We start from the raw sequence: 27,205 nt of genomic DNA on the forward strand, positions 1-27,205 counted from the left end.
AAAAATCCTATTTTCTTTTCCTTGTCAAAAGAAGTTTATTGAGTATACAATGTTATAAAGATACATAAATATACATAAAGTAAGTTTACAAGGATCTATAAAGTAAGCTCATTGTTTTACAGTAGGGTTTATATAGGTAAATATCATGAAATTTCAAATATTAAACATTGGGTTCACGTAAACCTAAATTAAAGATATATATCATTTCCTTTAGTTACTTTTGTAGGTATTTAAATGATTTATACCTACTATACATATTGTTTACAAGTAGAGTGTATATAGGTCAAATAAGTTCTGATAATGAGCTTTAATCGTAAGGTGGAGAAAAGGAAAGAGAAAGAAGAAAAAGGGTTGAAAGGTAGAGGTATGGTCCACAAGGTTGTCGCGCTCGTCAGTTTATTATTCTTTTTAGTTCTCTTTGAAGCCTTAGAATGGGTGTCTCTGTAAGTCATTTAATCTGTTACCATGGCAACAGGACAGAGTCATTGAAATTTGACAGGAACTGTTGTTTTATCCAAGGATGCCAAAGTTTTTCAAATTTTGGAATTTGATTTTGATCGATGGCTACCATCTTAGCATGGGACATTGTATTATTCATTCTGTGAATTGTTTCTGCTAGTACCAATGTAGGAGATTTCCATGCCTTGGCCACTGTTTGTTTTGCAGCCGTTATTAGTTGGATCATAAGTTTGAATTGAGAGAGTGTTAACCATTCCGGTTTTAGATTAAGTAAAGTTAAATATGGATCTGGTTGTATTATTTTTTTAAATATTTTAGATGCAATCACGAAGACTTCCTTCCAGAAGGTTTGGATTACTGGGCACGTCCACCATATGTGTAAATATGTGCCTATTTCTGGGCATCCTCGAAAACAAAGAGTTGAGGTATTAGGTGAATATTTTGCCACTCTAGCGGGTACAAGGTACCAGCGAGTTAGGACTTTATAATTTGTCTCTAGTGCCAAGATGTTGGGTGAAGATGACTTAGATGTGAGCCATATATTAGACCAGTCCGTGTCTTCTAAAGTTCGTCCCAGGTCCTCCTCCCACCTCTGAACGTAAGAGGGTCTATTAAGATTTGCTACTCCATATAATTGATTATAAAGTGATGAAATTGTACCTTTAGCAAATGGATCTTTTGTACAGATTGATTCAAAAATGGATAATTGGGATAATGGTGTATCCCCCTTTAGGAATGGTGTATAGAAATTTTTGATTTGGAGATATCTAAATATCTCAGAGTTTGGTAGATCATATTTTTCTCTAAGCGATGGGAATGAAAGGAATGATTTAGATGCTATGAAGTCATTAAGTGTCTGAATGCCTGATGTTGTCCAAGCTTTAAAAGAATTTGGGTAGATCCATGCCGGATAAAAGGCCGGATTTCTGATAAAAGAAAGGAGAGGATTGTGTGGAGATTGTAACTGATATTTGGTTTTTAGTTTATCCCAGAGAGATAAGAAGTGTTTAGTTATGGGATTATGAATTTTAAAGCGGTCTTTAGGATCAAGCCATAATAAATTTGATATTAATAGAGGGTCATTTTCTGAAGCCTCTATAAATACCCATAATGGGATTTCCTGTTTTGCATGGTATTTGGACAGACTGGCCAAATGTGCTGCTCTGTAGTAGTTAGTAAAATTAGGGTATCCCAGGCCTCCTTTATTTTTGGGAAGATGTAGTGTGTGTATAGGTATACGTGGTTTAGAAGAGCCCCATATAAACGAAGTTGCTCTTTTTTGTACTATTCTCAAAAAATAGGAAGGAATTGGAATAGGGAGGACTCTGAATAGATAAAGCAATTTGGGTAGAATAGTCATTTTGATTGCATTAATCTTCCCTATCCAGGATAAAGGAAGTTGCGACCATTGTTTTATTAGATTTGTGATCTGTCTTAATACAGGAGGATAATTGGTTGAGAATAAGTCAGAATGAGATGCTGTTAAATGAATTCCAAGATATGGGATTGATTTTTCTGCCCATGTGAATGGGAGTGCAGTCCTAGCCGGGATCAATTCCATGTTTGTGAGTGAAATATTAAGCACTAGGCATTTCTTAGGATTAATCATAAGGCCGGATAGGGCTGCAAATCCATCAAGAGCTGGTATTAAGTTAGGACTAGAGACCTGTGGTGATGATAGAAAAAGTAATATATCGTCTGCAAATATACATAATTTGTGTGTAATACCTCCTACTTCAATGCCAGTTATAGTTTGGTTTGTTCTGATGTATTGGGCCATGGGTTCGAGTATAAGGGCAAATAATAAGGGAGATAATGGGCAACCCTGTCGGGTACCTCTTTCGATATTAAAGGCTTCAGATTTGTATCCAGCATATTTTATATAGGCTTTGGGTTTATTATATAATGCTTTGATCCATGTTAAAAAGTGGGGTCCAAAACCCCATTTGTGTAATGAATATTGCATATATTGCCAGGATACTGTGTCAAATGCCCTCTTAATATCGAGAGATAGAAAACATAAAGGGATTTTCCGTTTTTTAGCAATATGTGCCAATAACACTGCCCTGCGTATATTATCGCCTGCCTGTCTATTTGGCATGAAGCCTACTTGATCTCTATGTATTAATTTTCCTATAATGCTATTGAGGCGTTTTGCTATTATTTTTGCTAATAATTTAATATCGAGGTTTAACAGAGAGATAGGCCGATAATTCACACAGGAAGTATCATCAGAAAGGGGTTTTGGGATCATACAAACAATTGCCATTAGTGTTTCTTGCCGAAAAGAATGTCCATCTAGAAGTTTGTTAAAAGTTTCAGTGAGAATGGGAGAGAGTATTTCTGAGAATGTTTTATAGTATAAAGCCGAGTAGCCATCTGGGCCTGGTCTTTTGTTAAGTTTTAGGTCTTTTATGGCATTAGCAACTTCATCTATAGTTATAGGCTCATCCAAACTGCTTTTTTGATTCTGAGATAACTCAGGTAAGGTTATTTTTGAGAAGAAGGATTCAGCTTCTGTAGGATTAAATTCATTGTTTGTCTTGTATAAAGTTGCGAGATGTGAGTGAAATTTATGGACTATTTTAACTGGATTACAAGTGTAAACATTTTTTGATAATTTCAAACGTATTGGTTTGAAAGATTTGTTAGTTGAATTTAATGCCCGAGCCAAATATGTACCTGGTTTGTTTGTATTCATGTAGAAATTGTGTTTGGAGCGTTTGAGGGATTTATCAACTGACTCAGTGAGAAATAGATCGTATTCCAATCTAGATTTTTCCAGATGAGATTTTGTACTCTGAGATGGATTATCTTGAAATGATATGTAGGCTGCATTAAAATGGAGTTCTAGTTTTTTTGCTAGATTTTTGCGTTCCCGTTTAAATAGTGCCATTTGTCTTTGTATTGTACCACGCAAGACAGGCTTATGAGCTTCCCACAGTGTTATTGGGGAGATGTCTGTTGTATTATTAATTGATATGTATTCCTTTAAAGCTTGTTCAATGGCCATCTGATGTAGTGGGTGTTTGAGCATTATGTCCGGTAAGTACCACGTTGGGTCATGCGCTTTTGGTATGGCTGAGGCTATAGTAGTGTATACTGCATTATGGTCAGACCACGGAATCGGAATTATATCTGATGCAATAATTTCTGGTATCATTCCTATTGTTAGAAAAATATGATCTATTCTGGTGAAGGTTTGATGAGGGTGCGAGAAATAAGTGAATTTCTTTTTCATTGGGTTACTTTCTCTCCATGAATCTACTAGATTGTATTTGGAAAGAAGTTGAGAAAAAGGTAATCTAGAGGTTATTTTGGATGGTGTAAAAGGTGATTTATCTAGAAATGGGAGGAGGACCTGGTTCGAATCCCCACACATTATCACTGTTCCTATTTTGTGTGTATTAATCACTTGTAATATATGTGAGAGGAATGGTGTAGGTTGTTTGTTAGGAGCGTAGTAGGAAATCACCGTGATTGCTGTATCCATTATATAACCCATGAGTATCAGGTATCTACCTTCTGGGTCTTTAATTTCTGATGATAAGGTGAATGGTGTGGATCGGTGAAATGCAATTAGAGTTCCCCTTTGCTTGGTACAGGCAGAAGCCGTGTAAATTTGTTGATAAAAAGGAGAAATATATTTTGGAGTAGAATCTTTGGTGAAGTGTGTTTCTTGGAGGCATACTATGTGAGCCTTCTTGTTATGGAAAGTACGGAAGGCTTTGGTCCTTTTTTGAGGGACATTTATTCCCTGAACAGTCAGGGAAAGTATATTCAGTGGTGCCATGGCAATAGATCAAATAGTTTTGACTTACTTTTTGTTATGCAGAGCTGACTGCGCAGATCAACCTGTGTGGACTGAAGAGATGAATAGATAGAAAAGAAACCAGTGAATTCTGGAGTAAAGAGTAAACAAAAAACATATGAGATTAGATGATACATTGTATAAATTATTTTTTGCAAGTAATCACAATTTACCCATGAAAGAGAATAAATATCTCTCTCAGGGGAATAAGTGCCTTCGTCACACTCCCACATAATATGGTTGGGAGAATGAGGAGGGCTAATGGGGGTACACGGATCTTCAGCTTACAGGAGAGAAGTGCTATGTCAAAAGACATCAAAATGATGTTTCATTAATTGGAGTGCAGAATATAGTTTTTGTTGAAATTATTTATTCCAGGGTGGTTGTATATGGTTAGTCTTGCCCTAGGCTAAATAATTCAGTTAGAAAGGTACTGTTAATAACTTTGGTATTGATGAAGATAGTTTGAATTATTTTGGGATTTTAACCCTTTTAGAGTAAACAATTACATATTTTATTCATATGTAACTGTTTAGATATGTTAACTCATAAAATTGAGGTTGTATTGCTTCAGATTAGAATAAACAAAAACATAATTCTAGGAACTAGTTAGGTAATAATATATTTGTTTTAAGAAAAGAAAGAAAAAGCTTCCATTACTTCTGGATTATTGAACATGTTTGTCCTAAAAAGTAATAAATCTATTGTTATTACCTGATAATATATAACTGAACAAGAATTTCCTTATTTCACTTATATATTCTAAGGCTATATGAATCAGAAGTAATAAGAAATATAACTGGAATGTAACATGATCCCATACAGTGTGTGACTATCAGAATGCAGTTACATTCAGTTATAAATATAGGTTTTTTATAGAGAACCATCTCTTAGTATAATAAATGAAGAGATATCATGAATTAGGATGTCAGTCCATTGAATCTTCTTGGTCCATGGATGATGTGGCATAACGGCCTCTTTTGTGAGAATGATGATTCCCATTTTGTTCTGAAATTTTCTGGGTGCTGCCTGAAGGTGAAGATGACGCCATTCTTCTGCATGTGGGAGTGTTGCTGCTTGTGGGTTCTGTCAGATTTAATTTTAAAAGGGTTTGTTGTAGTTCATCTGCTGATCTGCTTCTGTAAATTGTACCTTGGTAGTTAAATCTGACTGAAAAGGGGAAGCCCCATTGATACATAATGTTGTGGCGTTGCAGTTCCATTAGTTGGGGTTTCATGGATCGTCTTTTAGTAATAGTAAGTTGGGATAAGTCAGCAAAAATTTGATAATTGTGTCCTTGAAAATTAAGTTCTTTTTTTTCTCTTGCAGCAATTAGTATTTGTTCTTTCGTTCTGTAATAATGAAATTTTGTGATTATATCACGTGGGGGTCCATCTTTCTTTTTGGCTGTGAGGGCTCTGTGTACTCTGTCCAGTTCTAAACGTTCAATAGGGATATCTGGCTTTAGTTCTTGTAATAGAGCAGTAATAGTAGATTGCAGGTCTGTCACAGTTTCAGGTATTCCCCTTATGCGCAAGTTTGAACGTCTGGCTCTATTTTCGTAATCTTCGAGCTTAGTTTGAAGTATTAAATTCTCTTTTTTTAATTGTTCCAATTCTGTTATATTTTCTTGGGTTGTAATTTCAATTTCATCCATTTTTATTTCTAAGGCTGAGGTGCGGTTTCCCAGCTCTCTTATTTCTTTGGTTAGGCTTTTTGTTATTTGGTCTGATGTTTGTTTTAAAGCCTTATGAAGCATCTTTTCAAATTGTAATAATATTACTGGGGATACTGAGGAGGCTTGTGGAGAAGTTTGTGAGAGGATTTGTTCTGTATCTGACTCAAATGGAGAGTCTTGCTGTGACATTTTCTGTCTGTGAGAGCGCCCTGATGCTGTATCTTGTGAGGTGACTGGAGCTGCTTCAGCTGCAGTGAGTGCCTGTGAGCTCTTTGTGAGGTGATTTTTATTTCTGCCACGGTTTCCTCCCAGTACCATATTTCCTGCCCAAACTTTCACAGTTTGTTCCCTGGGGCAAAAATGTTCAAATGGATACCTTTTGAGCCTGCAGGCTCCGCTTTGTCCTTCTCTTCTCTCCTCAGTGGTGTGGAGCTCTAACAATGCATGTCTGCTCTGCTAGGCTCCGCCTCCTGCCCCTCCCTATTTTCTTTTCATACATCAAGGGAAACAGAGCCATAGTAGTTACTATGTAGGATGTCCCACAGCAATGCCAACTGAAGGGAGGGAGACACAACAAAGTAGGGCACCAAGAGAGTGGAGGACTTATACTGCAGGCTGCAGTACACTGCACCCAAAGGCGATATCCTCATGACCTTTTACATCTACTTGATAGAATCTGGTAAATGTTTGGATTGAAGACCGAGTTGCAGCCTTGCAGATCTGAGCCATGGAGGCTTGGTGATGCACTGCCCAAGAAGCACTAACATCCCTGGTGGAGTGTGCTTTAATATGAAAAGGAGGAATTTTCCTCTTTAAACCATAAGCTTGAACAATCACTTGACTAATCCATTTAGAAATGGTAGATTTAGACTCCGACTGTCCTCTTTTAGGACCATCTGGCAACACAAACAAAACATCTGTTTTTTTAATCTGAGCAGTCGCTTTTAAATAGACCTTGACCGCTCTCACCACTTTAAGAGAATGTAGTGACTTTTCTTCCACAGAACGAGGTTCTGGAAAAAACTAAGGCAGAACAATATCCTGGTTTAAATGAAAACCTGACACTATCTTCGGTAGAAAATTAGGATGAGGCCGCAATACAACCTTATCCTTATGAATAATCAAATATGGCTCTTTACAGGAAAGAGCAGCCAACTCTGATACTCTCCTTGCAGAAGATATGGCAACCAAGAAAACGTCTTCCCTCGTCAAGAGGATCAAGGGAATATCATGAATCAGTTCAAAAGGCTGTTTTTGTAAAGCCGACAGGACTAAATATAAGTCCCAAGGGTTTAGGGGTGACTTAACTAGGGGATTAATCCGCGTTACCCCCTGGATAAGGTTACGAGAGTGTGAAGCAAGTGGTCGTTGAAAAAACACTAATAAGGCTGACACCTGGCCCTTAATAGTGCTCAAGGCCAGCTTCATTACTGATCCCATCTGTAGGAACTCAAGTAGGGTTGTCCCGATACCACTTTTTCAGGACCGAGTACAAGTACCGATACTTTTTTTCAAGTACTCGCCGATACCGAATACCGATACTTTTTTTTTTATGTCACATGACAGTGTTTTTTTTTATTTTTTTTTTAACAGTGTTTTTTTTTTTTTTTTTTTGGGGGGGGGGGGGGGGGTGAACGGTGTGTGTGTGTGTGTGTGTGTGTGTGTGTGTGTGTGTGTGTGTTGTTTTGTTTTGTTTTGTTTTTTTAAAATTTACAATTTTTATTTTTTACAATAATTTTTTTTTATTCTTTATTGCAATATGTGTTTTTTTTGTTTTTGTTTTTTTTTTTAATCAGCCCTGTTGGGGGGCTTTGGTGAGATATTAGGGGTCTTAACAGACCTCTGATATCTCCCCCTTGAGACAGAGGATAGAGATTCCCCAGTCCCTTTCTCTGCAGCCTCAGCTGCACTGAGAATGAATGGAGAGAAGACAGCGGCTCCTCTCCATTCATAAACTGACACATAGTAATCACAAGAGATTACAATGTTTCAGTTATGTGAATGGACAGAGTCAGCTGACTCTGTCTATTCACAAAGGAAGGAGGAGGAGGACGGCGGAACGGAGGGGGAGAACGGAGGGGGGACAGCGGAGAGGCACAGAGGAGGAAAGAGGAACGGAGGGGACAGCGGAGGGGGACAGAAAAGGAGAGAAGAACAGAGGGGGACAGCGGAGAGGCACAGAGGAAAGGAGGGGGCATGGAGGATAATGCAGTGACAGTCAGCGGTGAGCGATCACCGCTGTGTCACTAAAGCAGCAGAAAGCCGCTGGGGGAGAAGCTTGTATCTCCCCCACGCGCCGATCACTGCTGACTTTTAGGTATCGGGGAAGCATCGGGAGCATTTGCCCGAGTACAAGTACTTGGGCAAATGCTCGGTATCGGTGCCGATACCGATACTAGTATCGGTATCGGGACAACCCTAAACTCAAGGATCCTACCTATGATATATATTTCCTGGGGTGCCAACCCCTGGATTCACACCAGGAGACATATGCCTTTCAGACTCTATAATATCTGATTCTGGAGGTCGGCTTCCTAGCATTAACCAAGGTAGAAATTACTGAAGCTGACAGCCCACGGTCCTTTAGAATGTGGGTCTCAATAGCCAAACCGTTAAATTTAGCGTCTGTAAGGTAGGATGTAGGGTTGTCCCGATACCATTTTTTTTAGGACCGAGTACAAGTACCGATACTTTTTTTCAAGTACTCACCGATTCTTTTTTTTTTTTTTTAATGTCACATGACAGTTTTTTTTTTTTTCATGCTTCTTTTTTTTTTTTTTTTTTTTTTTTTTTTAGGGGGAGGGGGTAAACAGTGTCTGTGCGTTTCTTTATTTACATTTATTATTTTTTACAATAATATTTTTTTTTATTCTTTATTGCAATATGTGTGTTTTTTTTTTTTAATCAGCCCTGTTGGGGGGCTTTGGTGAGATATCAGGCCCCTGATATCTCCGCTTAGAGACAGAGAAAGAGACAGAGGATAGAGATTCCCCAGTCCCTTTCTCTGCAGCCTCAGCTGCACTGAGAATGAATGGAGAGAAGACAGCGGCTCCTCTCCATTCATAAACTGAGACATCGTAATCACAGGAGATTACAATGTTTCAGTTATGTGAATGGACAGAGTCAGCGGAACCGAGGGGGACAGCGGAACGGAGGGGGCATGGAGGATGAGGTGACAGTCAGCAGTGATCGCGTGTGGGGGAGTTACAAGCACCGATCACCGCTGTATGTCACTAAAGCAGCTGAAAGCCGCAGGGGGAGAAGCTTGTAATTCCCCTATGCACAGATCACTGCTGACTGTACAGGTATTGGGTAATGCATCGGGAACATTTGCCCGAGTACAAGTACTTGGGCAAATGCTCGGTATCGGTGTCGATACCAGTATCGGTATCAGGACAACCCTAGTAGGATGGAACACCGGACTTTGCGAGAGAAGGTCTGGCCACAGGGGCAGGGTCCCCTACCGCCATCCTGATGATCTCGGCAAACCAAGATCTCCTGGGCCACCAGAATCACCTCCTTTCCCTCTTGCTTGATCCTGCGTAGAAGACGCAGCAGCAGCAGAACAGAACAGGAGGGAACGCATAGATCAGTGAAAACTGATCCCATGGAAAGACCAAGGCATCTGTTCCGTATGCCATCGGATCCCTTGTCCTTGACACAAAGTTGTCGATCTTTTTGTTGAAACTGGACGCAAACAGATCCACTTCTGGAACTCCTCATTTTTGGCATATTGACAGAAAGATGTCAGGGTGAAGGGACCATTGTTGGCTACTCAAGTAGTCTGCCTGCCAATTCCCCCATCCCTGGAAGGAAAACTGCCGATAGGCAAGGGATGTTGTTTTCTGCCCAAGACTGAATATGATTCACCTCTCTCTGGGCCGGACGACTTTTCGTGCCCCCTTGGTGATGAATATAAGTTTGAATCCTGATAATTCCATAGTCTGAGCGTCCAGGCCTTTAGGGCCAGGCGTACTGCCCGAATTTCTAGAATATCAATGGGCAAGGTCAACTCTGATTTGGACCACTTTCCATGGACAGACGCTTCTTCCAGGACTGCTCCCCAGCCCAAAAGGCTGGTATCTGTTGTTACTACTTTCCAGGTAATCGGAAGAAAGGATTTTTCTTTTTGAAGATTTTTGGATATTAACCACCAATTGAGGCTCTGACACACTTTGGCAAATAAACGCATTGGGAAGTCTAAAGTTTGGACCTTCTTGTTCCAAGTTGACAGGATACTGTTTTGCAGCAGTCTTGAATGAAACTGCGCATAAGGAAGGGCCTCGAAAGAAGCCACCATTTTTCCCAATAAACTCATGCAAAGATGAATAGAAGGATTCTTCTTTGTTTTGACTAGGGATGAGCCGAACACCCCCCTGTTCGGTTCGCACCAGAACATGCGAACAGGCAAAAAATTCATGCGAACACCGTTCAAGTCTATGGGACTCGAACATAAAATAAGTGCTAATTTTAAAGGCTTATATGCAATTTATCGTCATAAAAAGTGTTTGGGGACCTGGGTCCTGCCCCAGGGGACATGGATCAATGCAAAAAAAAAAAAAAAAAAAAGTTTTAAAAACGGCAGTTTTTTCGGGAGTAGTGATTTTAATAATGCTTAAAGTGAAAAAATAACAGTGTAATATTCCTTTAAATTTCGTACCTGGGGGGTGTCTATAGTATGCCTGTAAAGGGGCGCACGTTTCCCGTGTTTAGAACAGTCTGACAGCAAAATGACATTTCAAAAAGGGAAAAAGTCATTAAAAACTACTCGCAGCTATTAATGAACTGTCGGTCCGACAATACACATAAAAGTTCATTGAAAAAAAACGGCATGGGATTTCCCCACAGGGGAACCCCGAACCAATTTTTTTTTTTAAATGGCGTGGGGGTCCCCCTAAATTCCATAACAGTCCCTTTAGGTCTGGTATGGATATTAAGGGGAACCCCGCGCCAAAATAAAAAAAAAAATGGCGTGGGGTCCCCCCAAAAATCCATACTAGACCCTTATCCGAGCACTCAACCTGGCAGGCCGCAAGAAAAGTGGGGGGGTGACGAGAGAGCGCCCCCCCTCCTGAACCGTACCAGGCCACATGCCCTCAACATTGGGAGGGTGCTTTGGGGTTCCCCCAAAGCACCTTGTCCCCATGTTGAGGAGGACAAGGGCCTCATCCCCACTCCTTGCTCGGTGGTTGTGGGGGTCTGCGGGCGGGGGGCTTATCGGAATCTGGAAGCCCCCTTCAACAAGGGGACACCCAGATCCTGCCCCCCCGTGTGAAATGGTAAGGGGGTACCCCTACCATTTCACAAAAAAAGTGTCAAAAATGTTAAAAATGACAAGAGACAGTTTTTGACAATTCCTTTATTTAAATGCTTCTTCTATCTTCTGGTTCTTCCTTCGATCCTCTGCTTCTTGCTCCGATGTTCTCATCCGGCATCTTCCTCCACGGTGTCTTCTTCCCTTCTTCGCTCTCGGGCCGCTCCGCATCCATGAAGGGAGGCTCCCGCTGTGTGACGCTTCTCGTCTTCTGATGGTTCTTAAATAACGGAGGGCGGGGCCACCTGGTGACCCCGCCCCCCTCTGACGCACGGGGACTTGATGGGGACTTCCCTGAGGCTTTCGTAACGGGTGACCCCGCCCCCTCTGATGTCACGGTGAAAGCCTCAGGGAAGTCCCCGTCAAGTCCCTGTGCGTCAGAGGGGGGCGGGGTCACCGTGTGGCCCCGCCCTCCGTTATTTAAGAACCTTTAGAAGACGAGAAGCGTCAGACAGCGGGAGCCTCCCATCATGGATGCGGAGCGGCCCGAGAAGGAAGGGAAGAAGACGCATCGGAGGAAGATGCCGGACGAGAACACCGGAGCAAGAAGCAGAGGATTGGAAGAAGAACCAGAAGAAGAAGAAAGATGGAGGAAGAAACCGAAGGAAGATAGAAGAAAGAAGGAAAAAGCATTTAAATAAAAGGAATTGTCAAAAACCGTCTCGTCATTTTTAACATTTTTGAGACTTTTTTTGTGAAATGGTAGGGGTACTTTTGTACCCCCTTACCATTTCACACGGGGGGGGGCGGGATCTGGGGGTCCCCTTGTTAAAGGGGCTTCCAGATTCCGATAAGCCCCCCGCCCGCAGACCCCCACAACCACTGGGCAAGGGTTGTGGGGATGAGGCCCTTGTCCTCATCAACATGGGGACAAGGTGCTTTGGGGGGGGGGGACCCCAAAGCACCCTCCCAATGTTAAGGGCATGTGGCCTGGTACAGTTCAGGGGGGCCGCTCTCTCGTACCCCCTCTTTTCCTGCGGCCTGCCAGGTTGCGTGCTCGGATAAGGGTCTGGTATGGATTGGGGGGGGGGGGGGGGGCACGCCATTTTGTTTTTTTTTGGCGCTGGGTTTCACTTAAAATCCATACCAGACCTGGAGGGCCTGGTATGGAATTTAGGGGGACCCCCACGCCATTTTTTTTTTAATTTTGGTTCAGGGTACCCCTGTGGGGAAATCCCATGCCGTTTTTATCAATGAACTTATATGTGTATTGTCGGACCGACAATTCATATAGCCGCGAGTAGTTTTAAGTGACTTTTTTTCCTTTGAAATGTCATTTTGCTGTCAGACTGTTCTAAACACGGGAAACATGCGCCCCTTTACAGGCATACTATAGACACCCCCCAGGTACGAAATTTAAAAGGAATATTACACTTTTATTGTTTCACTTTAAGCATTATTAAATTCACTGCTCCCGAAAAAACGGCCGTTTTTGAAACTGTTTTTTGCATTGATCCATGTCCCCTGGGGCAGTACCCAGGTCCCTAAACACTTTTTATGACAATACCATGCATATACAGTTGCAATAAAAAAAGTATGTGAACCCTTTGGAATTATATGGATTTCTGCACAAATTGGTCATAAAATGTGATCTGATCTTCATCTAAGTCACAACAATAGAAAATCACAGTCTGCTTAAACTAATAAACACACAAAGAATTAAATGTTACCATGTTTTTTTGAACACACCATGTAAACATTCATAGTGCAGGTGGAAAAAGTATGTGAACCCCTAGACTAATGAGATCTCCAAAAGCTAATTGGAGTGAGGTGTCAGCCAACTGGAGTTCAATCAATGAGATGAGATTGGAGGTGTACAGCTGCTATGCCCTATAAAAAAAAAAAAAAAACCACACACACACACCAGTTCTGGGTTTGCTTTTCACAAGAAGCATTGCCTGATGTGAATGATGCCTCACACAAAAGAGCTCTCAGAAGACCTACGATTAAGAATTGTTGACTTGCATAAAGCTGGAAAGGGTTATAAAAGTATCTCCAAAAGCCTTGCTGTTCATCAGTCCACGGTAAGAAAAATTGTCTATAAATGGAGAAAGTTCAGCACTGCTGCTACTCTCCCTAGGAGTGGGCGTCCTGTAAAGATGACTGCAAGAGCACAGCGCAGACTGCTCAATGAGGTGAAGAAGAATCCTAGATTGTCAGCTAAAGACTTACAAAAGTCTCTGGCATATGCTAACATCCCTGTTAGCGAATCTACGATGCGTAAAACACTAAACAAGAAGGGATTTCATGGGGAGGATACCACAGAGGAAGTCACTGCTGTCCAAAAAAAACATTGCTGCACGTTTACAGATTGCACCAGAGCACCTGGATGTTCCACAGCAGTACTGGCAAAATATTCTGTGGACAGATGAAACCAAAGTTGAGTTGTTTGGAAGAAACACACAACACTATGTGTGGAGAAAAAGAAGCACAGCACACCAACATCAAAACCTCATCCCACCTGTGAAGTATGGTGGTGGAGGCATCATGGTTTGGGGCTGCTTTGCTGTGTCAGGGCCTGGACAGATTGCTATCATTGAAGGAAAAATGAATTCCCAAGTTTATCAAGACATTTTTCAGGAGAACTTAAGGCCATCTGTCCACCAGCTGAAGCTCAACAGAAGATGGGTGTTGCAACAGGACAATGACCCAAAGCATAGAAGTAAATCAACAACAGAATGGCTTAAAGAGAAGAAACTACGCCTTCTGGAGTGGCCCAGTCAGAGTCCTGACCTCAACCCGATTGAGATGCTGTGGCATGACCTCAAGAAAGCGATTCACACCAGACATCCCAAGAATAATGCTGAACTGAAACAGTTCTGTAAAGAGGAATGGTCAAGAATTGCTCCTGACCGTTGTGCACATCTGATCTGCAACTACAGGAAACGTTTGGTTGAAGTTATTGCTGCCAAAAGGAGGTTCAACTAGTTATTAAATCCAAGGGTTCACATACCTTTTCCACGTGTACTGTGAATGTTTACATGGTGTGTTCAATAAAAACATGGTAACATTTAATTCTTTGTGTGTTGTTAGTTTAAGCAGACTGTGATCGTCTATTGTTGTGACTTAGATGTAGATCAGATCACATTTTATGACCAATTTGTGCAGAAATCCATATCTTTCCAAAAGGGTTCACATACTTTTTATTGCAACTGTAAGCCTTTAAAATTAGCACTTTTGATTTCTCCCATAGACTTTTAAAGGGTGTTTCGTGGCTTTCGAATTTGCAAACACCCCAAATTGTTCGCTGTTCGGCGAACTTGCGAACAGCCTATGTTCGAGACGAACTCAAAGCTCATCCTTAGCTTTGACCAACTGAATCAGTTCCTTTAAGGAACCGATTCTTTCCTGGGGCAAAAATACCCTTTTCTGGACTGTATCTATGATCAGCCCTAAGTACTGCAATCTCCTTGTTGGTTTTAAGGAGGATTTTTCTAGGTTGAGGATCCAACCTAAAGTATTCCAGGTAGCTGACTGCGGTGACCAGACTTTGGTTTAAATGGGCTAGCGATTGATCTATCGAGAGTAGATCGTCTAAGCAGGCTGGTATCGTTATACTTTGAGCCCTTAACCTGGCTAAAGGAGGAGCCAGGATCTTTATAAACACTCAAGGTGCAGTAGCTAGCCCGAAAAAGTAGAGCTACAAACTGGAAATGAAGATTTTCTACCTCGAATTGTAGAAATTTCTGGTGAGCGGGGAAGATCGGCACATGGAGATAAGCATCCTTGATGTCGATCGACACCAGAAGTTCTCCCCCTTGTAGGAAGGAAACTACTGATCAGATAGACTCCATGCGAAAAAAAAAAAAAGGAGTTTAAATCCAAATGGACATTCTGGATCTAACCACAAACCCTAATCTCTGCTCTTACATGGGGACCACCATGACCACTTTTGCCAAAAAAAAAAAAAGAAAAAAAAATGGTCCAATGCTTGAGAGAAAGACTTCCTTTTCTCTGGATCCTTAGGAACGTTTTGATCTGAGAAAAAAAACAAGGAGACGAGAACTCTTGGAACTCCAGCTTGTACCTTGGAGCTATTGAGGAAGTCCCCTATTCATCTTCCTGTCAGATCCTTGAGAACTGCAGAAGAATTCCCCCTATTGAGCGAGCGGGACGCCTCCTCATAAGGAGGCTTCAGTATCTTGTAGGTTTCCTCCTCCAAGACCTCTTTTGTCCCTGGGGTTAATTCTGAGGATTACCTTTTGAACCTGACGGCGGAAGCCATCGTGACTGCCTGGAGGCCGATTCCCCTGGCACAAAAGAAGGAGCTTTAAAAATGAAAATATATTTACACCTTTGCTTAAATGACAAAAGGGGGTACTTTTCCCACAAGAATTTCTTTGGATGAATAATCCAAAACATTCTCAAATAGCTGTTTCACCGCAAAAGCAAGACTAGCCAGGAGCTTCTGCATGGTGAAAGAAAGTTTCTCCTCCGCTGACGTGCGTTCCCGCACTCATGTGTTTAGCTGTGTGTGTTAGCAACAATGTGCACAGAACGGTGTATAGCACCTGGTATTCCCAGGCGGCCTCCCATACAGGTACTAACCAGGCCTGACCCTGCTTAGCCTCGGAGATCAGACGAGATCGGGTGCTTTTAGGGTGATGTGGCCGTAGGTATCTTAGCAGTTGTGCGTTTGGCTAGTTTATAAGCAAGCACCTGCATGAGGACCTTGTGGAGATTCTACAATAGAAACTCACAAAGCAATTATTGCAAACATAAAGCTGCCAGATCCTGGGCCTGCTGAGCAGGATACCTGAACACCTGTTAAACTGGCCTCACAATGATTAAGCAATTACTGTCAGCGCAGGCTGCTCAATCTACCAGAGAAAAAGGTGTTTTTTTTTTCTTTTTAAACAGGAGTTCCAACATTTTATCCGTTGGAGGCCTAAGCATTTGAGCACTGTCTGCCGAACAAAAGCTCTCATTCACAGAGGATATAGCAGAATTAACTGTGAATTTCCTCCACCATAGGATAAAGTGTAAAACATTATTTTTCCTCCTAAAAAAGTTTTTATCTGGGTGATCCTCTCAGATACAAAAAAGCTTTTTCCAACAATAAATGGAAGGGAAAAGGCGTGCACAGTTTGAGGAGGCTTTAGCGAACCCAAACACTCAGTTAAGGGAGCATAAATGTGGAGCGGACCATACAGCAAGAAATTGCACCATCAATCTTAAGATTGAAATCAGCTGATTCTTCCACATTTGACACCTCAAAAGAGGAGTCATAAGCCTCACCACGGTCCCCTGAGGGGATTTGTCTTCTCCCGCCCCTAGTTCCTCAGTTTGAGGGTCCTGGGCAATGGAAGTGAACCTGTGCGATTAAAGTTGCAAAACTTTTTTTTTTTTTTTCCCATCATGGCTGAGGGAAAAAAAGATATTTTGGTAAAATACACAGGGGCTGCAGTGTTGAAAACAGTTGCAAACATTTCATGGCCCCGATGCTCATTCTGACCAGCCACTCCCTCTCAGGGGAGGATGCCATTTGTAGAGATAAGTAGGCTTTCCAGAGCTTGAGGGGGGCCCTTTTAGCTCTATTTTGGGAGTGTTTTAACCCCCCTTCTGACCTTAGCCCGATGCACAAAGCAGAGGTACTATCAGAAGAAATCGCATTTGCTGCTTGAGCAATAGTCCAGCCACTGCTGCTGCTATTAATGCTCAACCTCATGCAAATAGTAAATGTGTTAAGCAGGAAATGCCTGTGTCGCCAACCTCTTTCATGCTCCTCTTTGCTCTTATGTCTCCCTAACAATTTTGCAGCCAGCACAAATGGAGTTTTTTTTTTTTTTTAAAAACACACTGCCTCGATGGAGGAAGCCAACGCCGCACTAAGACTCGCCCCCACCTTGCATCGCACCCCCACCTCCTTTCTCTTTCAAAAAGAGTTTTCCCGCGCAAGCATGAGCCTCAGATACAACGGGATCGGCTTGTGAGGGAGGGATGGCGTGGAAGAAGACCTGGAAGCCGCCGCCGAGAAGGTGAAAGAATACGGCATTCCCGATTGTGTTCAGTACTTATACTCAGCCTCATGAAGAGGGGAAGAGTTCAGCCCAGGTGGGGGTGTCGGTAAGAAGAAAAAACCCCCAAACTTACCGGAGGTCTGCCTGCTGGCTGGAGAAAAAGTGTCTGCTGTTTCTGTGACACAGCGTGATCTCTGAGCAACGCATGAGAAGGTACGTGCTCCATGCAGCCCCCAGTGGTGACACTTAGGCATAACAACATTTACTTTAAAGGAGAATATTCATAAGAAAATTTTAAAAAATGTATTCGAAAAACTCCACTTACCTTTCCCGCCGCTGGGTTTTCTGTGGTAAACCAACAGACCCAATCTTCACCCTTCACGGTGGGTTCTGTTAAACCTTCAGGAGCTGGGGATCCTCGAGGAAACCCATAATCCTGGACCTGCAATAGCACCACCGGCAGTAAACCTTATGGCCTTAATACCAAAAAGTACTGGATTCCGGGGTCCAGCCCTCAAAAGAGAAGCGTTCACAGGCAAAAAACTCGTTTTTTTCGGATCAGTCTGCATAGCTAGCCCCAGAGGAGCTCAGCACATCTTAACTCCGTGACCAACACTTAGACACTGGCGAAAAAACTGAGGTACTCCGAGTAGAGGGAGGGGTTATAGAGGGAGTGCACTTTTTTGTCTTAGGGTGTGCCAGTGTCCATCACCTGAAGGTGGCCTATAACCACATAGTAATTACTATGGCTCTGTGTCCCCTGATGTATGAAAATAAATCCAACTTTCCTATTTCAAACTAACCACGCAGGAGAGCACATTGATCTCAGTGTGTTCAGCTTTCTGGCTGTTGGGTAGGGCTGCCTGTCCTCCAATGATCACACCTCCGCCCCCATAATCAGTGTACAGCTGTTTCTCCACCCAAAAAATAAAAAAAGGGGGACAGATAGATAGATAGATAGAGAGAGAGAGAGAGAGAGGTAGAGAGAGATATATTACACACACACACACACACACACACACAGTTGTGCTCATAAGTTTACATACCCTGGCAGTATTTACGGTTTCTTTGCCATTTTTCAGAGAAAATGAATGATCACACAAACATTTTTTCACTCATGGATAGTGTTTGGCTAAAGCCATTTATTACCAGTTAACTGTGTTTACTCTTTAAAATCATAATCACAACAGAAACTACCAAAATGACCCTGATCAAAAGTTAAGGGCTGCAACTAACGATTATTTTCATTATCGATTAGTTGGCCGATTATTGTTTCGATTAATCGATTAATTGGTTAATAACCTAAAAAAAAAAAAAAAAAAGTGTGGTGTATAATTTAGTTAATATGTAGTTTAAAAAAAAGGCAATTTATTCTTAAAGTGGTGTTCCGGCCGAAATTATACTTTTTAAATAAAAATACCCCTATAATACACAAAGCTTAATGTATCCTAGTAAAGTTGGTCTGTAAACTAAGGTCTGATTTGTTAGTTTATAGCAGTAGTTTGTTATTTTATAAACTTACAGCAGGCCGTGGCCATCTTAAGTGTGGGCATCTGAAGCCAGACTGTATTTCTTCCTGGATCGCATCCTTGCAGATCTCACACATGCTCAGTGCAGCACAAGCAGTGTAATAGGTTTCAGGTCAGGTTTCCATAGCAACGACAGTTTCAGAGGAAGTTGTCGCCCCTTCCCAGAAGGCATTGCAAACAGGAAATGATGCGATGGGCCGCGGCCAGGGAGGAGGAAGTGAAAAATGAATACAGCAGATATACAGTAGGTGCTGAGAAAAAAAAAATAAAAAAATATCCAATTTGTTTACAGTGATATGTGACCAGCATAAGGCTCGGTTCACACCTATGCAGTTTGCTATTGATCTGTTTCTGCAGTGCGTTTTGATTTTGCTGCGATTTGCATTTTTGCATTTTTTTGGCCAATTTGTTGTTGGGCAGATTAAAAAAAACACAAACACAAATTGCTGCAAAAACACATAAATGCTTTTCTGCAGCTTCTCCATTGAAGTATATTGAACCAAAAAAGCACTGTTTTGCGTTAAAAAAAAAAAAAGTCCCTGACCCTTTCCAAATACGCAGCGGCTGAAAAAAGCACATATGTGAATGTGTCCCATAGGAAACCATGTAAATGAACTGTAGCGTTTCTGCAAAAAAGACCAAAAAACACATAGATGTGAACCAGTTCTAAGAAGTTTAGTAACATAATGGGGTTAAAAAAAACTAAAATTAGCCTTTTATAGTACAAAAAAAAATAAGCAGATAACCGCTACTGTAAGGGGTTCCTTTTTTTTTTTCACTGTAGACCTGTGAAAGTAATATTTACAGTAGCGATTATTTGTTCTTTTTGTACTATAAAAGGCTAATTTTAGTTTTGTTTTAACCCCATTATGTTACTGGCCGATTAATCGATTATGAAATTAATCACTATTTTCACAATCGATTTGTTAACGATTAGTTGTTTCAGCCCTACAAAAGTTTACATACCCTGGTGATTTTGGCCTGATAACATGCACACAAGTTGACACAAAGGGGCTTGCATGGCTATTAAAAAGGTAACCATCCTCACCTGTGATCTGTTTGCTTGTAGTGTGTGTGTGTGTAAAAGAATTGTCAAAGGATCTGCAGGAAAAGGTAGTTGAAGTGTATAAAACAGGAAAGGGATATTAAAAAAAAAAAAAAAAAAAGGAAGAAGGTATCCAAGGAATTGAGAATGCCAATCAGCAGTGTTCAAACTCTAATCAAGAAGTGGAAAATGAGGGGTTCTGTTGAAACCAAACCACGGTCAGGTAGACCAACTAAAATTTCAGCCACAACGGTCAGGAAAATTGTTCGGGGTACAAAGGAAAACCCACAAATAACTTCAGGTGAAATACAGGACTCTGAAAACATGTGGTGTGGCTGTTACAAGATGCACAATAAGGAGGCACTTGAAGAAAGATGAGCTGCATGATTGAGTCACCAGAAGAAAGACATTACTATGCAAATGTCACAAAGTATCCCGCTTACAATACGCCAAACAGCACAGAGACAAGCCTCATTCCAACATGACAATGATACAAAACACAAAGCCAAGTCGACCTGTCATTGGCTACAGTAGACTAAAGTGAAGGTTCTGGAGTGGCTATCTAGGTCTCCTGACCTCAATATTATTAAGCCACTCTGGGGAGATCTCAAACATGCAGTTCATGCAAGACAGCCCAAGAATTTCCAGGAACTGGAGGCTTTTTGCCAATAGGAATGGGCAGCTTTACCATCTGAGAAGATAAAGAGCCTCATCCACAAACACCACAAAAGACTTCAAGCTGTCATTGATGTTAAAGGGGACAATACACAGTATTAAGAACTGGGGTATGTAAACTTTTGATCAGGGTCATTTGGGTCACTTCTGTTATTGTAATTTAAAAAGAGTAAACACAGTTGAGTAATAATAAATGACCTCAGCCGAACAAGCGTTTTGTAGCTTGAAGCCTAAAGTTACAAAACGCTGGAGGGGGAAAAAAAACAAAAAACAAAAAAAAAAACAAAAAAAAAAAATCAATTATTCTCTATGGAGATGGTTCACATCTCCACTCCAAAACGCCTGAAGCTCAAACAAGTTCTGGAACTTTTTTCTTTTTCTCTCAGGCAGATTTGGGCGTTTCTGCTTTTTACATTGGTGACCTTTTGACCTGTACAAAATTGCGGCAAAAGTGCACGATTTTCTACCTGAAAATGCTACACTCAGGTGTGAATGGGGCATAACCATGAGTGAAAGAAAAGTTTTTGTTATTCATATTCTCTGAAAAATGGCCAAGAAATCAAATTCTGCCAGGGTATGTAAACTTATGGGCACAAATTTTATATTATATTCACACACACACATTTTGCCTTTCATTTCTATTTAAAACCAAATAGATTGTCTTACAAATACTTTTATTGTGCTTCTAATTTGTGTCTTTTATATCTGCCTGGAGTTCAGCTTTCATGAATACATGTTTTTTAGTCTGTCTGTTCTTAAATATACAACACAGTGGCTACTCAACACAGACTTTGCGACTGTCATAAGGCACTAATGCTATTGTTAATTTGCTATTATTTCTCAATACACAGTTCCTATAGTACATCAGTCCTTGCCACTACAGGAGTCTACAGTCTAATGACTCTACCACATTCAGACACACAGCTACAAAACGGACACTAGGGACGGTTTTGGGAGGAAGTCAATTATCCTGCCAGTATGTTGCTGTGAAATTGTTATGTAAAGGATGCACATGGTATGTATGCAGTTTAAACCCACTGTAGGGGGAAAAGAAAAAAAACACACACACAAACACTTGTGTGTCCTAACAGTAGCACGCATTGAAAATTCAGTTGCTGAAAGTTTCATCATTTAAAAAAAATATATATATATTTACAAAGTGTTTTTAAACAAGTGCCCCACCCAAATTACTAATTTAATAACCAAAATTTGTCATAGACAGGACAAGATTGTTGCGCAGTGCAAAACATATTTGGTGAGGTCATGCATCAGTTTCAATGTTTCCACAAAGCAATTACACTGGTAGTCTTTTAGAGACCAGCCATGACCCTACAAAGGGTATGCTGGCTAGAAAGTCTGCTACAATTTTCAATATATTTGCAGGAATAGAAATGCATAAACTTGCACTGCAGATAGTAATAGGGAATTTCCTAACGTTCATCAGCCAGTGGATGTGCATGTGAATTAAAAAGGAGGATCAGCCGTGTGACTGTTCAGAAACAAATCCATCCCTTTATGTATGGCATTGCCACCTGCGCTCCCCCAGTCACAGAACTTCACACATCTAAAATTCAATCTCAGCTCAGGGTGATAAGAGCTGGAAATCAACAAATTGAATATACAGATGCTTGGATCAGGGGCACAAGGGTAAGTAATTCACTTCACTAAGCCACACCACCCTTGATGCTTCTAGAGTTGTCCTGGAAATCATAAAAGCTGTGAGAAAAATAAATCATAGATATATGACAGCTTAGCAGAAAATGTGCACTTTACTGATGTTTCAGAAGTAGCAGACTGCCAGCAAAATTATTATTACGGATATTACCAAATCGTGACAGTAACACTATATATAGACTTTTACTTTAATAGCTGCCAACAAACAAAAGCACAGCTTACTATTGTTTACTGACACCTAACTGCAGCAGAAAGCCATGTTCAATTCATGTGGAAAATCCTTGTGACATTTAGCAATCAAGCTTTATCTGTTAGCTGTATGTATAAACAACACAAGTCATTGGTACGGTTAGCAAATGCGACGAGTAAACCCAACTCCCCCATATCAATGACTTCTGTTCCACATGTGTAAACCTCTCATTTAACCCTGTACAAGAGGAATCTGCCTAGATTCAATGCAGCTACATGAGCTGTACATCATTTCAGCATGACATTGGGGGCAGGGACACAAATGATCTTCAGGTTTCCTGCCTATAAAGTGTGATGGCTCTGGCAATTGAAATCACATTTCACATCTTCCCTGAGCTACATGCACTGATCTCTCAGCAATTTAGGGCTTGTATACATGGATGCTGCAAATTGTTTCAGGTAGAAGAATCCTTTTAGATTAGCAAAACAATGCCTGCAAGTTTAAGATGCAGAGTTTGAGAGTTTTATTATTTTTGTTAAAGTTTGGTTTTTAATATTAGTGCCATTTAATTTCAGAAGAAGTGGAGAAAGAAAGCACTGGATGCACAACAATGGCAGCAAATGCATTTCAGATGCATGGGCAATGCTTTTGCGTTTACAACAAATGAATTAAAAACAGCAGTGGAATGTGCTTGAAATAAAAGCTGCATTCATAAAAACCGATTGCAGCCTGAAAGCAGAAATAACACTAGTGTGCCCTACCCCGTCAGGGTTCCATTGGTATTTACACTGCCTTTAAGGAGCCGGGGGATCATGGCTGAAACCTAGTTTACAGATGTTCATGTACACAAGACCTTCTGCTGATCAGGGCACACAAATATGCAAGGCCCTGTTAGAACTGCACTACATGAACTAGAATATCTAAACAGATATTAAATCAAGCACCAACAACATGATCTAAAAGTGAGGAGACAGAAACAAATGACATGAAAGTTAGTAACAATACTCATTCTGGTTTGAAATAAAACCTTCAAGTCTTCATACAGCACAACAAGCAGCCAGCTTTCCTTTTCCAAGTCCTGTTCAGAAAGCATATTTACTGCTTGCCATTAAACATGATTCACAAGTGAACCATCGCTGAAACCATTGCTAACAGGCGGAAGACAAAGTTCTTTACAACAGAAGAAAGAGGAAACTAATCTATATTACGAAACAAAGCCTCTCAAAAATGTACAGAGTAAGGCTTCTCGCACACGGGCAAAAAAAATGCCACATTTGTAGTCATGCAGCATTTTATTTTTTCACGATCTGAACACAGGGGCATGGGACTTGCGTATATACATATTGACTGAAACACTGCCAACTAAAAGATGAACAATTTTAGGTGTGTACACACAAGGGCTTTATATAACAAAACTCTGGTGTTTTGTTTTAACTCATACCCCTACTACCACCAAGATCATATATATATATATATATATATATATATATATATATATATATAATATATATAAAAAAATAGGGATGAGCTTGGATGTGTTTGGACTCTAGTCCGAACCCACCTAAGTGATCCCACGAGGAAGATGTCATCTGTCCTGGGCCAATTTTAGACAACTGAGGCATCCCCCACTCCTCAATAACATGTATACAAACCCCTTGAATACTGTAGGTGTGAATGCAGAGTGGGGAATGCCCTGGCAGCAGATTTACCCAGTACAATGACAGCTTCCTAATGGATTACTCTGGTGGGTCCTGACTAGGATCCAAACACATCCAAGCTCATCCGTATGAATAAACAATATTGCAAAAGGCCTATATATTTATTCAAAGTTATACTAATCTTATATCAGGAGAAACTGAATTTGCAAAACTAAAAATGACTGATATGCACAATATAAAGGTCTGCTTTGGCACCCTAGAGGGGTTGATTTACTAAGGCTGTTCACTTTGCAGGGGATTTTTTCTTTAGCTTAGTGAATGTGGCAAAAATGTGCTTTGCAAAAAATACCCAATCAAGTGCAACATAAAAAAAAGCACGGGCTGGATATTCATAGACCCCGATTGTAGCAGCCTACCCTAGGTCTATGAAAATTCAGCCTTTGTTCTGTACAGTTCGATAATCATAAAAAGGAAATTAGACTTACCTGTAAATTGGACATGTTGGAGTACAGTACACAGGCTAAATATTCTCAGGCCCTAGGTCAGTGATAGCGAACCTAGGCACCCCAGATATTTTCGAACTACATTTTCCATAATGCTCCACTATACTGCAGAGCATCATGGGAAATGTAGTTCTAAAACATCTGGGGTGCCAAGGTTCACCATCACTGCCCTAGGTTGTAGTCTGCTACCTGCAGGGTCAATGAATAACCAGCCAGTGTCCTGTACTACAAGATATGGACTTTACAGGCAACCCAATGTTCCTTTTATGTTAAATATTTTAAAGTTAAAAAAAAAGTTCTTAATAACAAACATGTCATACTTACCCGCTCTGTGTAATGGTTTTGCACAGAGCAGCCCTGATCCTCCTCTTCTCAGGTCCCCCACCTGTGCTCCTTGCCCCTCCCACCTGCTAAGTGCTCCCAGAGCAAACAGCTTGTAATGGGGCACCCAAGCAGGCCTGCTGCTCTGCGTGTTCATTCACACACAGAGCCACAGCTTGGCCCCCCATCCCCTCTCTCCTCTCATTGGCTGTGATTGACAACAGCGAGAGTCAATGGCTCCTGCTGAGGTCTCAGCCAATGAAGAGGCAGAGTCCCTGGAGAGCCAAGACTCCCGTGGACATTGCTGGATTGTGATGGGGCTCAGGTAAGTATTAGGAGGGGCTGCTGCACAGAGAAGGTTTTTCACTTTCATGCATAGAATGCATGACGGTAAAAAACCTTGAGCCTTCAGAACCACTTTAATCATACAGTACAAGACACAGGCTGGTTATTCATAGACCTTGAAGGCAGCAGACGATCACCCAAAATCTATGCATATTTAGCCTGTGTCCTGTATGGTTTGAATAAAGGAGAAGTCCAGTGTGAGCTTGTTTGGCAGGGCTTCTCCTATAGGTCACAGGAGTGAAGTTTGTTTTGCACTCCTGTGACCTGTTTCCAGCAGAGAGCGGACTGAAGTCCACTGACGTCACAGGAATAAGTCTAGGCACTGCATCATTACGACAATAGTCTGGATCCACCAGGTACCTGGACTGATGGCCGTCTCAGCGAGCTGCTGAGAGCCCAAGACGGCCACACCCCACCCCACCACAACTCAGGGCTCCAATGAGCGTGGAGGAGCAGAGAGGAGAGTTGCTGATTGACAGTCAGCAGCTCTCTGCTCAGGGAGGTGAGAGAACTGAGCCATCGGCGATGTTCGATCACTTGGTTCTCAGTGCAGAGGCAGCATCGGAGCGATACTGCATCCACTTAGGCAAGTATGATTATGGGGAAAAAAAAAAAACACATCATTCTCTTTTAAGATAAAAGGAATTTGGACTTACCTGGAAATTCCATATGTTGGAATACAGGGATTCAAACACAATATTACCAATGTAGATGTCAGTGGGTGCTGCAGCTGGAAACATTTTGAAGCAGAAAATGTCAGCAGCACAGCAAGGATCTCTAGAACAGGTCCAAAGCTTTATTCAGGGATCACATCATAGTTACAGAAGTGAGATTTCAGAGTCTTGCAGGACCCCTTCATCAGGTATGTGACATGGGACAGAGAACCTACCAGGCTCCGAAATATCACTTCTGGAACTATGATGTGATCGCTGAATAAAGCTTATTCTGGGGACTACAGTGCTGGACACAAGTTGGATCTTCGTTAACCCCTGAAGGTATCAACCCATCACTCAGGTTCTATGACCATCCAGCCTGTGTCCTGTACTCCAACCTATGGAATTTACAGGTCAGTCCACATTCTGTCACAGGACTGAATGATGGGAGTCAGTATTACACAAAGTGACAATTCCCTCTTGAAGTGAGCAGCCCTGTCTGCCTTTAGTAAATCAAGTGTTCTTTAGAAGCAGAGAGTTGGGGGGTGTCCAGATCCAGGTGTGAGGAGCTGCATTGTCCACATCCATAGAAGAGATCCCTGGTCAGCCTAGAACATCAGGAATCACCAAAGTTTTCTGAACCGTTATCACACCAAACCCTGCCTGCCTGCTCTGGACTCTACAATAGATAGGAGGCTGCTCCACAATGTGCCTCTGTGTTCTATGGCACGGCTCTACACACGGGCACGCTGCTACTTGTAGTTCCTCCGGTGTCATGTCGCAGTCATTCCAGGACAAAGAGGTGATTATACACAGTGAGGGCTCCTCTCACCTGTCACCGTGTCTCCTCCGCTCCGCCATGCTCCGGTCAGTCACCTCCATACGTGTGTATAATGCTGTGTGATCTCCTTCCCGTCCCTGACCGTGTACGGAGCGCCCTACAGGACACACTACCTCCGCCCGACTTAGCAACGCATCGCTCGGCTGCAAATGGGAAAGTCAGGCAGTGACATCACAGTCACGTGATCGGGCTCAGCTCGTACATCACCGGGTCATGTGACCCGCTTCTGCTGCAATGCACGGACTGAGCGGGCGGGAGCGTTCAAAATGGCCAGAGGTGTCTGGAAGTTTGTGTGTTAGAAGAGTTTATCATCTGCCTTCCTCTGTGTACTCATCTCTTGTGTGCTCTTCCTTAAGCTCCTGTGTGCTGACATGTAAAACCCCCATAATGCTTTCTGGGCCTACTGCCTACACTATGTGTTTTCATTAGTAACCAGTAGGGGCGCTCCGCCTGCATTCTAGCCTTTTGGCTGACTATGGTATCCCCGCTAGTGTGATGGGGGGGGTCTGAGGGAAAGAAATCAAATGAACCACTTGCCTACTGGGTACA

At 41.7% G+C, this 27,205-nt stretch overlaps 1 protein-coding gene and 1 pseudogene across 2 annotated transcripts in view; both read right to left on the reverse strand.

Moving 5' to 3' along the window:
- Positions 1–26,855, reverse strand: part of GALNT1 (polypeptide N-acetylgalactosaminyltransferase 1) — a 481,701-nt gene extending 454,846 nt beyond the window's left edge. Inside the window, exon 1 of one of the 2 annotated variants that reach the window (XM_073630779.1) lies at positions 26,648–26,855. The gene's annotated coding sequence lies outside the window, so the exon portion shown is untranslated. The remainder of the gene's footprint in view (positions 1–26,647) is intronic. The other variant, XM_073630780.1, reaches the window with a different exon arrangement.
- On the reverse strand, positions 15,762–15,880 carry LOC141146370 (5S ribosomal RNA; annotated as a pseudogene).
- Positions 26,856–27,205: the final 350 nt, after the last annotated feature.

The sequence above is a fragment of the Aquarana catesbeiana genome, linkage group LG05, assembly GCF_042186555.1.
Source record: "Aquarana catesbeiana isolate 2022-GZ linkage group LG05, ASM4218655v1, whole genome shotgun sequence".
NCBI classification, from domain to species: domain Eukaryota; kingdom Metazoa; phylum Chordata; class Amphibia; order Anura; family Ranidae; genus Aquarana; species Aquarana catesbeiana.